We start from the raw sequence: 17,297 nt of genomic DNA, 5'->3' as shown, positions 1-17,297 counted from the left end.
AATAAATGATCCCGGAGGACAGGACGTCTGAGGACTTTCTCCTTCAAAGGATATTCAAAGCCCTGATGTTTGGGGATAATCAATGAAATATGTTTTTTTCCTCCCAAAGAGATTGCCAAGAGAAATGAGGATTTAGAGAAGCTTACCTAATTGAAAACTCCATCCAGACTGCCAGAGAGAGGCACTTTTTTCTAATGTTGGACTGTGAATACCTTACATGCTTCCTTCTTGTAAAGCTTGGTGAAGCCTGAGATGTTTTTGAAATATGTGACTCAGCTTTCTCTACTTCTGAAGATCTTCTGGAATCATGGATATAGCAAGACAAGCTTCCTGCCTGCCTGTTTATATAGGTTGAAGACAATGGCCAATCCATTAACTAGGTTGGTTGGAATATAGGAGGAAACATCCCATGGATCTTTAAGACTGGTGAGAGAATGATCTCTCCTCCATGCTTGCAATAAAGTTAAGGCACCAATCTAGAAATCAGGAGACTGAGTTCTAGTCCTGCCTTAGGTATGAAAGTCAACAGGGTTATTTTGGGCCAATCACTAGGAGATTGAGTTCTAACTTCACCTTAGACATGAAAGTCTTCTAGGTGACATTGGGCCAATTGCTAGAAGACAATGAGTTTTAGTCCTGCTTTAGGCATAAAAGCCAACTAGATAACATTGGACCAATGGCTCTATCTCAGCAGACCCCCTCTTCCCAGGATTGTTGTGAGAAAAATAGGAGGAGATAGTATTATGTTTGCCACTTTTGGTTACTTATAGTAATAAAGGTGGGAAAAAATAAAAAAAAGTCCTATGTTTTGCTAAAAAAAACCTCTTGCTGGTTCAAGAGGAAAAGCTAATGAAAGTGAATGTGCTTTGAACAGTTTTTTCAGAAGAAAAAAACAATATCAGTATGTTGTTTTGCAGAGTTCAGTATTCCTGGAGTTATTCAGTCATTAGCTGGCCATGGTTCTCTCTTTGGTCGGTTGGGCTGAGAGCCGTGGTGGCGTAGTGGTTAGAGTGCAGTATTGCAGCTAATTCTGCTGACATTGGATTCTCACCTACTCAAGGTTGACTCAGCCTTCCATACTTCCAAGGTCAGTAAATGAGGATACAGATTGTTGGGGGCAAGTTGCTGACTCTGTAAACTCCGTAGAGAGGGTTATAAAGCCCTCTGAAGCAGTATAGAAGTCTAAGTCCTTTTGCTAGTGCTAATGCACATTTGCACCATCCTCCTTTAGGCACATCAGAATGTGTAAAGGAATTCATTTGAAGGAAATGCTAATTAAGGATATTTCCCATCCTCACATTGGGACCAGCAAGGGGGGAGGTTTAGGAGGCAGGCGAGGGATGAAAGGGGGGAAGGCTAAGAAAAAATTTACACCCCCAGCAGCATCCTCTGCCACCTGCAACAATGAAATAAGCTCAGGGACACGACCAATATCAATTAAGAGAACAAGGTAGAAAAACAGAAGCCAGATTTCCACATTCTGTTACTCAGCTTCCCACTCAGATGTAGAAAACACTCTCCTTTTTAGGCAACATGGTACCATCTGTGCCTAAAGGGAAGACAGAAGCCTCCACCGAAGAGGATCAAAAACATCATTGGGGAAAAGATTGAAGAAATTCTCAAGCATCCTGAGAATGCAGTAGAATAACAGGAGCGTCTCCTGCAGGGGGAGAAACCCATGGTGAGTGCACAAGACCAATTCTGGCACTCCATTAATGGGAGCTGCTGGGAAAGAGGCCAGGCTCCTAATATGCAGCCTTCCCTCCTGCACATTATAAGAAGGAAATTCCATTTGCGAAAGAAATCTTGTATGAATCTCAGTCTTCTGATAGTGGTTTACCAAGCATGAATACCTGATGTAGGCTGCAGAATTTTGTCTGAACACTAAAGCATTGAGGGTTTCTGTGTCCCAGCTTCCTTCCTTCATTTACAAATAACTCAAGATGGCAAACGTACTTCTTCCTCCTATTTTCCCCACAACAATCTTGTGAAGTAGACAGGGACTGGCCCAAAGTCATCCAAGCTGGCTTTCATGACAAGGTGGGACTTGAACTCACAACCTCCTGCTTTCTAGCCTGGCGTCTTAACCGCTAAACCAAACTGGCTCTTCCTCTTTCATCTGGATTTGGGCAACCCAGATCTGGTGACCCCCGTATTACTTACCCTTAAAACAACTTAATGAAAGCCACAGCATTCAGAAGCATAGTTCCTCGCATTGTATTGGATTAGTGAATGCTGCCTATCCTATGATAACCAGAATATAGAAGAAACCATGGTTTGACAGAGCAGGAATGGGAATAAAGACTTAAGCACCGATGGAGTTGAGAGACACCATTACTACCTTGCCTGATGTTAGGTGCTGCAGAAGTCAAAAGCCCATATTCTATTTTGCAACTGAGATTTAGCCTTTTGTCTGAGTGGCTGTCTTATATCTTCATTGTAATGTTATTTTTCCTTTCTCTTTGCTTTAACACATCCATCAGTCAGAACTTAATGAGACTATTAATCATTTTATGAAATGGAAAAGGCAGCCAAGACTTGGAGAAAAACCACAGGGAACCACCTAAATGATTGGATTTTTAGTAATGTAGAAAGCTGACTTTGTCCTGTCAGGTTGTTTATCTATTCAAACTGAGGTTAGAGCTTTCAGTAAATGGGACGATAGCAAAGCTGCTTATTATGTAAAACAATTCAGGTAGTTCTCAACTTACAACCATTCATTTAATGACATTCAAAGTTACAACAGCATTGAAAAGTGACTTATGACCATTTTTCACACTTATGTCCATTGCAGGATCCCCATAGTCATGTGATCAAAATTCAAATGCTTGACAACTATTCACATTTATGACATTTGCAGTGTCCAAGGGTCGTCACCTTTTGCAACCTCCTGACAAGTCAATGAGGAAGCCAGATTCACTTAACAACAATGTTGTTAACAACTGTAGTAATTCACTTGACTAATTAACTTTAACAAAAGTTAATGGGTTTCTGTGAGTTAATGCAGGTGGAATGAAGGTCTTGAGCCCTTTGAAGCTCTTCATCAATACCTACTGTAGCTTTATTCCAGATGTTTCTCTTCCACTTAGTAAGGCTTGAGTCTTTCAATGGTCCTTTACAGCTGCAGAAATCAGGTTTCAGAGTGACTGAAATTCAGCTTTAGTTATTTCAGAAACGGGCTGGGAGGTTGGCATGTCTGGTGGGTGGAATAGGAACGCATTATTTGCCAAGTTACCTACTCCAGAGCAGTTTATAATAAGAACTGAAGAAAGGAAAGGGCTCCTGGCACCCGAGGCTCGTTTTAATAATCTATTAACAACATGTTGCTGGGTTAGCAAATGCAAATGAATCAGCAATATAAATTGACTGGATTTGAACTGTTTAAATAAACAATGTATTGAAGTCTACAAATCAACCTACAATAAAAGACCATTTCTATTATTCCTCAAACTTGTACTTGGGCCTTTAGCTGCCCTCTCTTTTCTTCACAAGAGAGAAGACTGACCCTTAGTGGAGGAAACTTTGCATTACAATTTTGAGATTTTGACCAAGAAACAAGCAAAAGGAGAAACAAAATAAATAATCTCTAAGTGGCTGGAGAGGACAATCAGATGTTCATAGGGAGAGTCCTTTTATATTGGGGTAGACAACCAAATGCAGCCACTAAATCGCTGAGGTCATGAACTTCAGCCTGAGAGAACAGCTTCTCTTTATGGCAGTGTTTGGCAAATGCTGGCTGGGGTATTCTGGGAGATGAAGTCCACACTTCTAAACCATCAAGATTGAGAAACACTGCTTTATGGTAAGATTACAAGATTTGGGCAGCAAAACTGCAGGTGTCCATTAGATGGTAGAAGCAATCAGGTGCTTCTGTACCTCTGTGCTGCCATCGACTGGCTGGCTGGAATTCTGCAGCCCAGATCCACTAACTAAATACCAAGAGTCCAGGACAGTTTTTTCCCTTGCAAATTGGTTGGATTGACAAAAGAATTATTATTGATCATACCAATCGTGGAATTCTGAGAGTCCACCTATCTTGAAGTTTGAGAAACACTGATTTAGAAGTATTTCTAGGGCCTCTCTTTATTATCCAAGACAATGTTCCTTTCAGCCCCTTACCCACTTTACAAAAAACTGCTTTTAAAGTTGTAAATATGTGTCAATGCAGGAAAACTCAGCACACTGAAGTCGGTTTCAGGATTATATTTTAACAGATTAGTTGGATGAAATGAAAAGTCTCCTAGATCCTTTCAAATTGGACCTCTCAAACATGTAGGATCCAGTACAATGATACCCAAATATCCTTCTTAAGAAAGCTTGATGTTTAGAGGTCCAGGCTTAAAAAAATGTATCCTTTAAGTAGTAATAGGCACATAAGTATGTCCTGAACACTAATGCAACTCTGCACTTATTCCTTAGCTAATAGTGCATCATATGCTAATGATAACCCCTCAAATCTATGTATTCCAATTAGCACCAGATGGTGGCAGAAACAGCTGGCGTCCTTTATATGTTCAAAGGGATTTGCACCAGCTGTTGCACCTCTATTCCTGAATGTCTTTCTGCAATTTAGGCTTTGTTTTAATTTATTTTGGTATTCCAGGCCTGGTCCAGCCTCACGAACGCAGCAGTTGTTACATTGGCTTGGGAATAAGCATCCTGACACAGGGAGATTTATTTCTTGAACCTTAATAGAATTGGCATATTAATCCACAAGGTTTGGTCATGTCCTATTAATCCACATGGTTTGGTCATGCCGTTATTAACAAGACAGTGACTCTAGATCAGACCTGAGCATTTTATGACCTCTGGGCCACAGATTACTTTTTATTACTTATTTTATTTTGAAGGTGACTGCTATTCCCTCCCCCTCCCCTCCCCCCCCCAATTTTCATGTGTGCATGCTTATGCTGCCCTATTAGGTTTTTTTTTTATTGAAAAGTTTTATAAGAAATACAAACAATTTTCTCCCCCCCACCCTTTCCCCCTCCCCACATAATAGAAAGTGTACATTTTCTTATACATAATAAATGCATGTTTCCCTTAAAGAAAGCATTAAAGTAGGACATTTTAATTGCATTCGGAGTTGCTCTTCTTCTCTTTCTTCCCTCATTCCACAACAAACCTTCTTCTTCACCTCCTTTCTTTCCCTTCCCTCCCTCCTCTTCTCTCCTACTTTCTCCTTCCTCCTCTCCTACCTCATCCTACTTCCTTTTCCTTTCCCCCCACTTCTCTCTTCTTTTCCCCCTTCTCGCCTTCACTCCTACTCCTGTCCCCTTCCCTTCCTCTTCTCCTTCTTCCATTCCTCTCCCTCCCTCTTCTCTTCCTACCCACTCCTCCTCTCTCCTTTCTAACTTCTTTGCTGTGAAATATTCTCCTCCTTTAGTATCTGAGCAACTCCTGTATTCTAATCGTAGATACTTTCTTCTGTTAAAACATTTCTCTATTCACCACTTTTTCCCCCCATCCCAACCCCTATCCCACCCTCCCCACCCACCCCCACTTCCCAGAGCAAAAACAGGGTATAGCATCTAACAAACATATGCTAAAATAAACTAATTATAAATTTCAAAACTCCCACATGTTCTTTAACTCCCCTTGCTCCAATTCATCAACCTCCCTTTTATAAATCCTCAAGACCAATTACGTTAAATTCGTTCATCCTAATTATAAAAAAAACTTTTTCTTGATGTATAATCCAATACTTTAGCAATATTACAATCAGTAAAAATCATAAGTAAATTTCATTTCCATACCCTTGAACATCATTCTTTTTGAACATTACTCCCTAATAAAATTCTGAATTTAACATTAATCCTCTTCATTCAAAAAAATGGGTATCTTGAGATCTTACACGTTTTATCTCATATACCTGTTAAAATAATATAATCTTATATTAAACATTTTAAAAATCTCTTAATACCTTTAAAACACTTATTTACCAAATACAAATTTCAAAATCTACCAGAGGATATCTTTCAAGTTTTCAATTAACCAATGTTAATACCTCTAACTTTTTAGAAAGCAGCCCTTTTACTATCCAAAACTAATTAACGTTTTGTAATAGAATTCTGAATTTAACCTTAATCTTCTTTGCTTCAAAAAGTTGGGCATCCTGAAAGCTTACACAATTTATCTCATATATCTTTTAAAATAATATAATCTTATGTTAAACATTTTAAAAATCTTTTAATACCATTGAAACATATTTGCCAAATGCAGATTTCAAAATCTACAGGAAGATATCTTTCAAATTTTCAATTCCTAAAATAGCCTTTAATACCAATGTAATTAAACTTCTCAGTTTATTACTAGAATCTTCCTTCCCCAAAGAGAAAAAAAAAGCAAATACTTAATCTTCTATTCTTCTCTTCTTTCTATATTTTTTCCAGTCTTTTTTTATTAATTCTTTCAACATTCCCCCCAATTTTATTTTTGAAAATTTTAAAATGTTGATTTGAGGTTGATGTTTCTGAAATACTCGCTCTCTTCTTGAAATCACTTTTTCTAGTTTGAGATCTCCATTTCGACTCTTCTTGCTTGTATAGTCCTTCAATCCATTCCTTTGTTCATATAGCCAAAATTTGTTGCCATAAAGTTTGTCAGCTTGCAATAATGAATCTATTTGTTGCTTTTCTATCAAGAGCCTTGATAGTACAGTGGTTTAGTGCACCCTGTTATTAACACAGCTGCCTGCAATTTCTGCTGGTTCGAATCTCTCCAAGGCTCAAGGTTGACTCATCCTTCCATCCTTTCTAAGGTAGGTGAAATGAGGACCCAGTTTGTGGGGGCAATAAGCTGACTTTGTATAAAATATATATGGTCATGAGATTTACATTCAGATGCATATTTATGATGGTTGCAGTGTCCCAGGATCATGTGAGCACCTTTTGCAATCTTCTGTCAAGCAAAGTCAAAGGGGAAGCCAGATTCACTTAACAACCGGGTTACTAATTTAACAACTGCAGTGATTCAGTTAACAAATGTGGCAAGAAAAGTCATAAAATGAGGCAAAACTAACTTAACTCACATACCAACATAAATTTTGGACTCAATCGTGGTCGTAAGTCGAGGACTACTTGGAATTTCTTTGTGAGTTGTCTGCTTTGCTAATTAACAAAAAATAAATAAAAAATCGGAAGTTCATCACGGCTAGCTTTATCCAACGATCTTGGTTTGCCCCTCGCTTACTAAACGAGCCCATTTCCCGGACTGGCACAACCGATCGACTTCAACTGCAGGGGGACACAGTAATAAAATATGAAATAAGGCAATAAGAGCCTTGATAGTACAGTGGTCTAAGCACCCTGTTATTAACACAGCTGCCTGCAATTACTGCTGGTTCGAATCTCTCCAAGGCTCAAGGTTGACTCAGCCTTCCATCCTTTCTAAGGTAGGTGGAATGAGAACCCAGTTTGTGGGGGCAATAAGCTGACTTTGTATAAAATATACAAAAGGATGAAGGCTATTGCTTAACGCACTGTAAGCCGCCCTGAGTCTCCGGAGAAGGGCGGCATATAAATTAAAGCATAAATAAATAAATAAATAAATAAATAAATAAATAAATAAATAAATTCCCACCCCACTCCAGGGGAAGGATATTAACACAGCTATTAACACAGCTGCCTGCAATTACTGCAGGTTCGAATCTCGCCAAGGCTCAAGGTTGACTCAGCCTTCCATCCTTTCTAAGGTAGGTGAAATGAGGACCCAGTTTGTGGGGGCAATAAGCTGACTTTGTATAAATATACAATAGTATGAAGGCTATTGCTTAGCGCATTGTAAGCCGCCCTGAGTCTCCGGAGAAGGGCGGCATATAAATCAAATTAAAAAAAAAAAAGGCAATCCTGATTAACTTTAATCAAAAAAGGAGCGCATTATGTCCAATCTTCCTTTGGCCGGCAGTGCAACGCCTCGTGAGAAACGGGGGCATTCCATCACGCGTGAACTCAGTCCAGCTCTAGCCAACCCAAACCGCGAGGCTGCAGTCCTCCAAACCACAGTCCGGGTCATACATAGTAGCTGCGCTCCGCGGGCGGACGCGACTCCCGCGTCGACCAGCCGCAGCGGTCCCCGCAGTTCACGGACTGCAGGAGGCGTGTGGGGGGGGGGGCGTTCCGCTTCCGCCGGGCGGTGGGACCCACCCTGCCTCCCCCGCCCCACCCGGCTGTCTCAGGCGAGCCAGGGGGAATCCTGACCGCTGGGCTTTTCCGCAACCAGAAGCAGCTGAGACGCGCCGCGTTCCGCCCCCACAGCCAAGCAGGAGAGGGGAACAGGTTTGTTGGGCTTGCCGGGTGGGGGGGCCTTTGCTGGAGTGGGGGATCTTGTTTGGGAGGAGGGGGTCCCCTCACTGCCACAATCTGGCCTTGGGTGGAACCAGGTGTTACCTAACGGGGGACTCCTTTACTCCGCAACGTGGTTTGCAGGTGATCTGGTCGTGTGAATCCAAAGGATGCAGTTTGTGGAACCTGGTTTATTTATTGGGGGCAATGATGGTTATTCTCTGGGTGAACTCTGGCTTCGGTGCCTATGGCAGGGCTGGAAGTTGAGTTTTTATGCTCCTTTCCTAAAGTTCTTGCTGTCGGGAATCCCTTCCCGCTTTTAAAAAAAACCCGGAGAGCCCCAAGAGAGCTTTTGTTTGCATGGGTTATATTGATCGATGTTTACCGTATTAAAAATTAAAACTAATATATTCGCTATGGCTTCTCACAATTGTTGGATAGGGTTTTAATATTGTATTATTTTTCAACATAAACTGGGAATTAGTTTTGATTTCAAGGACCCCTGAGTGGGTCTTGGGGGACCCCAGGGGTCCTAGGTCTGCATTTTAAGAGACACTGCTAGACCAGACTGGCTCACCAGCATCTGAGGCTTATTGTAATAGGTCACAACTATATTTGCAGGACAGCAGCAGATGGAAGTAGCTGGGCTCTTCCAATCCGCTGAAGCTGGGTTACAAAACATAAATGTTGCTCTTTCACAAATGGGGACAAAACAAATAAATTATGTTATGACTTTTCTCTTGTGCTGAAGAACCAACTGCTGTATCTTAACATCCTACTGTTTTTCCAACTTGGCAGCTTCAAGATGTGTGGACTTCAACTCCCAGAAGTCCCCGGGCAGGGCTTGCAAATTCCCAGTATTCTCCAGAATTCCCTGGTAGACTTCAAGATGTGCAAACATCAACCCCAAGAATTGGCATCTTAAGCTTGTCCAGCTGGAAAAACATTGATCTGGAGTGTTGTGTGAACTGAGTCTCTAGGATCACATGGGCTGGTTCTAACAATAGAACTGCATCCTATGTGCTTCTTTCTGAAACCAAGTTCCCATGAGTTTAGTAGAACCCGATGCAGAATCTGTTCCCTTAAAACAGCATTTCCCATGTTGGCATCTTCCAAGGGATGATGGCATTTGGCTGAGGAACTCTATGGAGTAGATTTCTCCACTTCCAAAACTATGTCACGAAAACTGTATTCAGTTTGGTCACCACAATATAAAAAAGATGTTGAGACCCTTGAGGAGCACTTGGAGGCTCCAACTGGCGCAGAGTGCGGCCACGCGGGTGGTGACGGGAGCAACGTGGCACTCCCATGTAACACCTCTCCTGCGCGAGCTGCACTGGCTCCGGGTGGTCTTCCGAGTGCGCTTCAAGGTTTTGGTTATCACCTTTAGAGTGCTCCATGGTTTAGGACCTGGTTATTTACGGGACCGCCTACTACCACCAATAGCCTCCCACCGACCAGTACGCTCCCATAGAGAGGGGTCCTCCGGGTGCCGTCGGCCAAATAATGTTGACTGGTGGCCCCCAGGGGGAGAGCCTTCTCTGTGGGGGCACCTACTATCTGGAACAAGTTCCCCCCGGAGATACGGAGGATCCCAGATCTGCGTACCTTCCGTCGCGCGCTCAAGACTTTCTTATTTCATCAAGCTAGCCTGACCTAAGTCTTTCCCCTTTTTAAATGGAAATTTTAAATTTGGTTTTAAATTATTGGGGTTTTAAATTTGTTCAGCCAAATTATTTAATTTGTTTTAGTTTATTTTAAATTTTGTATCTATATGTTTTATTCTATGGCTGTTCACCGCCCTGAGTCCTTCGGGAGTAGGGCGGTATACACCGCCCCCTTTGGCAACCACTGGCTTAACTACTGAACTACTTAACAACCGGTTCTACCGAAGTAGAATCCCACCACTGGGTCTACCCATTTATTTTTGCAGGCGTTGGTCTACTCATTTCTTTTCTTTTAACACTGATCAGCTGTAGGGCGGCTCTTTGAAGCCCCGCGGCAGTGACGAGGCCAATAAAATTATAAAAAAACACCGAACCGTTTGTTAAATTGCTGGCTCGCCCACCCCTCGCCCAGTGGTGTGGAGGGGCGGGGCGAGCCAGCAATTTAACAAACGGTTCGGCCGAACTGCCTAGAACCGGCACAATCCCACCACTGAGCAGTTCCAGTTTCATCCTGGTAAGAAGGGCAGGAAAGAGAGTAGTAGAAATAAAAGGCTTATCCCATAAGCCTTCATTTAGTATTTGGCGACTGGTGGTGGCCATCTGCAATCTCTTTTTGAGTTGAATTTCACTCATGGTGATGATCTGGGCGGGTCTTGTGTTATTTTCTGGGTAGTGGCTTGGCCTGGCTTTGTTCTGGGAGGTGAGGGTTTTTTTAATGTCTATGGAGATTCTCCATCATCCAGGTCATGGTTGTCCCAAAGGTGCTTTTTCAAAAGGCAACTGGACTTTCTTGTTGTTTTTTTCCCAAGAAAATGTTTTGCTTCTCCTCCAAAAAGCTGCTTCAGTTCTGACTCTTCCAAACTTCAGTCCAATTGTCCTTGGAAAAGACCTTTGAAATTGTTTGATGCTTAACCAAACCTGGAGTTCCTCCTTCACTTATGATTGATTTTTCACCCAAACTCTGACCAACACGGACCAGTTGAATTTTCCTGGTCAGCCAAGTTCAGTTTAGTATTTCCGCCTACTGGAGCTTTGATACTTAGTGGGCTTTCTAAACAGGGCATGAAATCCAAATATTTTTGAGATGTCAAGTAGACGGTGACCTGCTGGCGCCAAGCAGGGGCACTGGATGAACAGGCAAGGGGTCTTGGGTTCCATTTGCTTATATTTTTCTGTGTCTTGCTGTCATGTTCTAATTTATTAGCTCTTTGGATCAGCATCTCTGCTGTAAGCTTGGCACCAGAGAAATATATAGGTTTTTCTTTCCTGTTCGTTCCATAAATCTATGAAATTACTCCAGTTTGAAATATCCCCAATCTTTTGATACTGTGAAGCCCTAGAAACAGAATTTGCAAGATGCAGGGGAAAAGGGAGTAAATAGATTCACTATGCCGTATATGGTGAGTCTTCTGGTCTTGTTTGCATCGGGAAAAACATTAATGACCACAGAGTAAGGCCTTTTCTTGTATTTGCCATTTTACAAGGTGTTGGGTGCTGTCAGCGCATCTCCCCCTCCAATATTATATTAGACCTGATTTTGCTAGTTTTTCCAAAAGCTTGCAAGTGTTTGAAGTGCTCCCAGCACCCTGACTGCCCCAAAGGGTCAATGGGTCAGCTTAACATCCATGGGATTGGCTTTACAACCAATGACTGCTGCCAAAAAGGTGATAAAACAGGGTCTGGTCATGTGATCTATTTTAAGACCATCACAACTTAATTGTGTGTCTCAATTATGGTCATCGCTCGACAACTACGCGTATCTGTGTAGCTATGGAGCATTGAAATGAATTCTCAATGGAGTACAGATAGTCCTTGACTTATGACCATAATTAAACCCAAAATTTCCAAGCAAGACAGTTGTCAAAAGTGATTTTGCCCCATTTTACGACTTTCTTGCTACAGTTGTTAAGTGAATCACTGCGGTTGTTAAGTTAGCAACATGGTTGTTAAGTGAATCCGGCTTCCCCATTAACTTTGGCAAAAGATCACAAAAGGTGACCCAGGGACACTGTAGCCGTCATAAATATGAACCAGTTGCCAAGCATCTGAATTTTGATCGCATGACTAAGGGAATGCTGCAATGGTGGTAATAATCATAAGGCACTTTTTTCAGTGCAGTTGTAACTTCAAATGGTCACTAAACGAATAGTTGTTAGTTGAGGACCACTTGTAAATGCTTCACAGATTTACTTTCAGTAGTTGCAGTGACATCAGCCTTGGAATTCACTGAGCAATTTGGACTAATTACTCTTCCCCCACTCAACCTGTTCAACCCCTTGTTAAGGTGGAGATGACCGCAGGAAGGAGTGTGATGTAAAGATCCTTGGAGAATACACATTAAACTAGTGAGTAAAATGTAAGATTCAACCGTTTCCTGCCAAGGAGAAAAGTTGCATAATTAATATGCATGTATTTATTTGAATATTCTTTTTTAAACAAGAATAGAGAAAGAAATTCTTCATTTATATTCCTTTCTCTTTTAGAGTTACTCAATTCTGTGATGCTTTCAGTCCATCCCATTTCTCACCACCTTCTTTTCAGTTAATGATATACAGTAATTATCGGACAATTCTTATTTGGCTAATGAAATCTTTTCTGGCAGGGCAGGGAAGCTTGACCCATGCATGATAATGAAGGGAAAATCTGCTACTCTCTGACTGAATGTTTAATGGTATTGAATTTTATAAAGCCCATTTTATGAAAAAGATGGCCAGAGTCAATCACTGAGAGGCAGAAGTTTCAATGGATAAATCCAGGATGGTGAGGATTAACCCTCATCTTCACAAGTAGCGGGATGTAGACTTTCCAAGAAGCTGTGTGTTGAACCTTTGGGTGGGACTTGATTGAGGTGACCCATCTTTCTAAGATAAAGACATGCCCAGAAAATAGAGGAAGTGGAATCTGCTTGGCATATACCAGAGTTGTATATAGGATGACTGCTAAATGTATAGCACATATAGGATAGAGAGGATTGTTGGTTTGAAAGACGGTAAAAGAATCCATCTGTGATAAAACTGAACACCATTCCCTCAATAGAGGGAGAGGAATAAGACACACCTATCTCCAGTCTCCAACGCAGCCCTTGCAGCCATTCCAAGAAGATTCCACACCCAATTGCACCCTGATTCAGATGACCCTGAAGGCATAGATAAACCCCCAAGTGGCCTCAATGGCTCCCAGGGAGAGTGCTAATGACCAGATGACTTCAAAGAAATATACAGTCCTCCCATCCCTCCCATCCTGTCAGAATCAACAAGTCTGCTGGGCTCAACATTTCAAACGATTTAATTTCTCCCTGCGATATCTTCCTGGAGGAAAGAACCAGAAAGTCCAGTTGACTCTTGAAAAAGCACTTTTGGGACAACCATGACCTGGATGACTGAGAATCTCCATAGAGAATTCTCCCTTAACTTTTGTTGGCAAAAATTTGGATTTGTGGGTTCCCTTTGCATGGGCTTCTCTGTGTATTAAAATGATTTGGAACTTCCTTTTGGTCCTTAGATGAAATTAAAGGGAGAAGGAATCTAACTCCAATCGTGGTTTATTAAAAAAAAAATAGTAGATTAGTTGGTAAGTGAAGCCAACCTACATGGTTGCATGGAATTTGTAGTTTGAATACTTAACCTAAATTATCTAAGTAGCTGTGTTCAGTTTTTATTTTTTTCCTTTAGATTACCTCTTTTACCCATTTAGCATACATTAGATCATCCCATATATGGCATGATGGTACAGAGTTTGTATATTTCTTTTATAAGATATTATAAGATAATTATAAGATATTTTATCTTTATAATGTGGATTTTTATATCATCTGTTATTTTTATCCTTTTTGTTTTATTGGATTGTTGTGCGCTGCCCAAGTTGCTTTTTGTGAGATGGGTGACTATACAAATCCAATAAATAAATCCACAGCTATTAGCCTTACTAGGTCACACAGGAAACACAACCAGATCAGCTAATTTATTGTAAGACTATTTAATAGAATCTTGCAAATCTGAAAGTATAACTTTCCCATCTCCTTAATCCCTGAGAAATTAGGAAAGATCTCTTTTGAATCTTTGCCTGCTATCCAGCTGCAGGCTATGCATTTTATCTGCCCATTCTCTAGGCAGCATCTCTGGATACAACCTCCTATATACCATTTCCATAGCACATACTTGGACAGTAAATCTTCAAGTGATTGGCTTGGAGCCACTTGATTTAGGAGATTTCAGAATGCTCTTCTGGTACTAGACATTCTGGGGATCCATATTATTGAACTGAGATAATCAGGACAAGCAAACACCAATGTCTTGTCTTGTCATTCATCACCTTGTCAGCACTACAAATGAACATAACTCTCATCTGTACAAGATATGTCTATAAATTAGGTGTCCTCAGATTGAACTAGCCATACATAATAAACTCATTTTGGGCTATAACGAAACCATGACAGGATGTGAGCTACTAATGTTTGAATAGTAAGAAATCAGATTTCAGACTGATGTTCTCATGAAGTCAGAGTAAGATGGGTTGTCTTAAAACAGCCAACATATTCTCTCAGGTAGCATGTTTGCAGCTTTGTCAATCTATGCTTATACATTGTGTGTGTTGAAGCAGTGGTTTTTGTTAATATTTAGTAGTTATTGTGTCGAAGCTTCCAATTCAGGGTGATGCCATTCAGACTATAGGGAACCCCTGGAGTTTTCATGCAATTGATAAATGAAGTCCTGCATGAGAACCTATATAAGGGGGTCCTCATTTACTTAGATGACATTCTCATTTACACTGAAACCCTAGAAGAACATGTGAAATTGGTTTGGCAAGTGTTGAAGAATTACTGGCAGCCAAACTATATGCAAAATTGTCAAAATGTGAGTTCCACAAAAATGCTTTAGATTACCGGTATCTTGGCTACCGCATATTGAACCAGGGGGTGGAGATGGACCTGGTAAAGTGAAAGCGTTCCTAGATTGGCAACCCCCACACACCAGGAAACAATTACAAAGTTTTCTGGGGTTCATGAATTTTTACTGCCAATTTATCTCCTCATTTGCAGAGATTGCCCTTCCCATCACAGAGTTACTAAAACTGGGGGTGGCCCTACCAAATCGAGGCCAGGGCAACCTCTGAATTGGACTTTAGAATGCCAACAAGCATTTGAATGCTTAAAAAGGCATTTTGCGAAAGAACCGGTACTAAGGCATCCGGACCCAGAGCAACCTTTTGTAATCCAAGCCTATGTCAGTGACGTAGCAGTGGCGGCAGTCTTGCAGAAAAATGCTAATGGAAACCTGTAGCCCTGTGCTTACCATTCCAGAAAACTCATTGAGACTGAGTGAGGATCTCTCTGTGAGGAAGAAAATGCAGAGAAGAAGGGTCTGGAGGCTATACCATCTGATGAATGATTGAGGGAACTAAGTATGCCTAGTCTAATGAAGAGAAGGACTGGGATGATATGATAGCAGTCTTCTAGCACTTGAGGAACTGTCACAGAGAAGGAGGGGTTGACCTATTTTCCAAAGCACCTGAGGGCAGGACAAGAAGTGATGGGTGGAAGATTATTAAAGCGAGATCCAACTTAGAATTAAGGAGAAATTTACTGATAGCGAGAACAATTAATCAATGGAACAGCTTGCCTCCAGAAGTTGTGGGTGTTCCATCACTGGAAGGTTTTTGTGAAGAAACTGGACAGTCATTTATCCAGAATAGTATAGGGCCATGATGGTGAACCTATGGCACGCATGCCACAGGTGGCACGCAGAGTCCTTTCGGCGGGCACGCCAGCTGTCGCCCCAGCCCAGCTCCACCACACATGTGCACATCTCCCGTCGGCCAGCTGGTCTTCGGGTCTCTGCCGCGGATGCATGGGAGTGAGGCCTTCCCCGATCTCTGCAGGTTCCACCCTCCGCAGGTGTCTCTCCATGGCAGGAAGGCAGGAGAAAGCTAGGACGTGATGGGGGGGGGAGAAACTGCAAAGATCGGAGGAGGCACAGAAGGCAGGAAAGCAGGAGGCAGCTAGGACTCGGTGGGGGGGAGAAACTGGAGATCGTGGAAGGCAGGAGGCAGCTAGGATTCAGTGAGGGGAGAAACTTTGGAGATCGTGGAAGGCAGGAGGCAGCTAGGATTCAATGGGGGTAGAAACGAGATCATGGAAGGCAGGAGGCAGCTAGGATTAAATGGGAGAAACTGGAGATTGTGGAAGGCAGGAGGCAGCTAGGATTCAATGGGGGGAGAAACGAGATCGTGGAAGGCAGGAGGCAGTTAGGATTCGATGGGGGAGAAACTGCAAAGATCGGAGAAGGCAGGAATGCAGGAGAAAGCCGGGACGCGATTTCCACAGTTTCTCCCCCATCGAGTCCTAGCTGCCTCCTGCCTTCCGTGCCTTCTCCGATCTTTGCAGTTTCTACCCCCATCGAGTCATAGCTGCCTCCCCCCCGCACCCCATTTTGGGCCCCAAAAGCCTCGTGCACCAACCTGGAAGCCAAAATGGGGGCCCAGGGTGCATGCGTGGATGTGCAGGGCGCATGAGCAGGGGGCACTCACATTGCATTTTGGGGGTTGTGGCACGCGCATTCATTCGGCACCAAAAAGGTTAACCATCACTAGTATAGGGTCTCCTGCTTGAGCAGGGAGTTGAAGTAGAAGACCTTCAAGGTCCTTTTCAACCCTATTAATCTGTGTTCTATGTTGTAAATATATATGTGTACATTTATAAATAAATAAGTGACTTTTTTCAGGAGTTAAATGTCTATGGAGATTCTCAGTCAGCCAGGTGATGGTTGTAAAAACATCTTTGGGATTTTTCAGGTATTGCGCATAGTGACTGGTTTATTAAGCTTTAAAAAGGAATTCATCAAATTTGTTTAAAGGATGGGACTCCTGTAAGAGTTAAATGATGTCTCCACAACACAGAGGATGGTCTTATTGGAAGATGCTGATTTACATTCATTGAATTTATGGAAAATTCAAGATTGGATGATTGTTCTGGAAATCAGACTGCAGGAAGAGGTGGTTCTGGACAGGATGGTCCTTCTGTCTTTTTACAAAAATGCCAGGTGGTGGGAGAAAATCACCATCACCAACAGCAGCACAATTTGGAATTCCAGCAGACTATAAAAAGTGTGTACTCACTTTTGCTTGTTAGCCTGACTCTCAGGGCCCCAAAATAAATATAGACATGTGTCTGGGTCAGAAGATGGAGAGGTGCTAGTCACTTCCTGTAAAGAAAGAGGTCCGTTCAAGATGTTGCTTGAAGTGTTGCCCTCGGAGTCAAGCTTCATTTCTATGAAGAGAAGAAGCTTTGTTGTTAGCTTAGAGGTATTTATTTTCTGAGAAGTGAGCTGGCCAGCCATGTCTGCTGCACAGT

At 42.0% G+C, this 17,297-nt stretch overlaps 1 long non-coding RNA gene across 2 annotated transcripts in view; it reads right to left on the bottom strand.

Annotated features, from left to right (window-relative positions):
* LOC148112212 (uncharacterized) overlaps positions 1-17,297 on the bottom strand; it is a 56,988-nt gene that overhangs the window by 10,165 nt on the left and 29,526 nt on the right. Inside the window, exons 2-3 of one of the 2 annotated variants that reach the window (XR_015729695.1) lie at positions 17,063-17,213; positions 3,055-3,196 (exon numbers count right to left, since the gene is read on the bottom strand). This is a non-coding gene — a long non-coding RNA (uncharacterized LOC148112212). The remainder of the gene's footprint in view (positions 1-3,054; positions 3,197-17,062; positions 17,214-17,297) is intronic. The other variant, XR_015729694.1, reaches the window with a different exon arrangement.

Source organism: Pantherophis guttatus, chromosome 12 (assembly GCF_059756535.1).
Source record: "Pantherophis guttatus breed Tessera chromosome 12, ASM5975653v1, whole genome shotgun sequence".
Classification (NCBI taxonomy): domain Eukaryota; kingdom Metazoa; phylum Chordata; class Lepidosauria; order Squamata; family Colubridae; genus Pantherophis; species Pantherophis guttatus.
The sequence above is the reverse complement of the archived record's forward strand: the minus strand, read 5'-3'. Positions and strand labels throughout refer to the sequence as shown.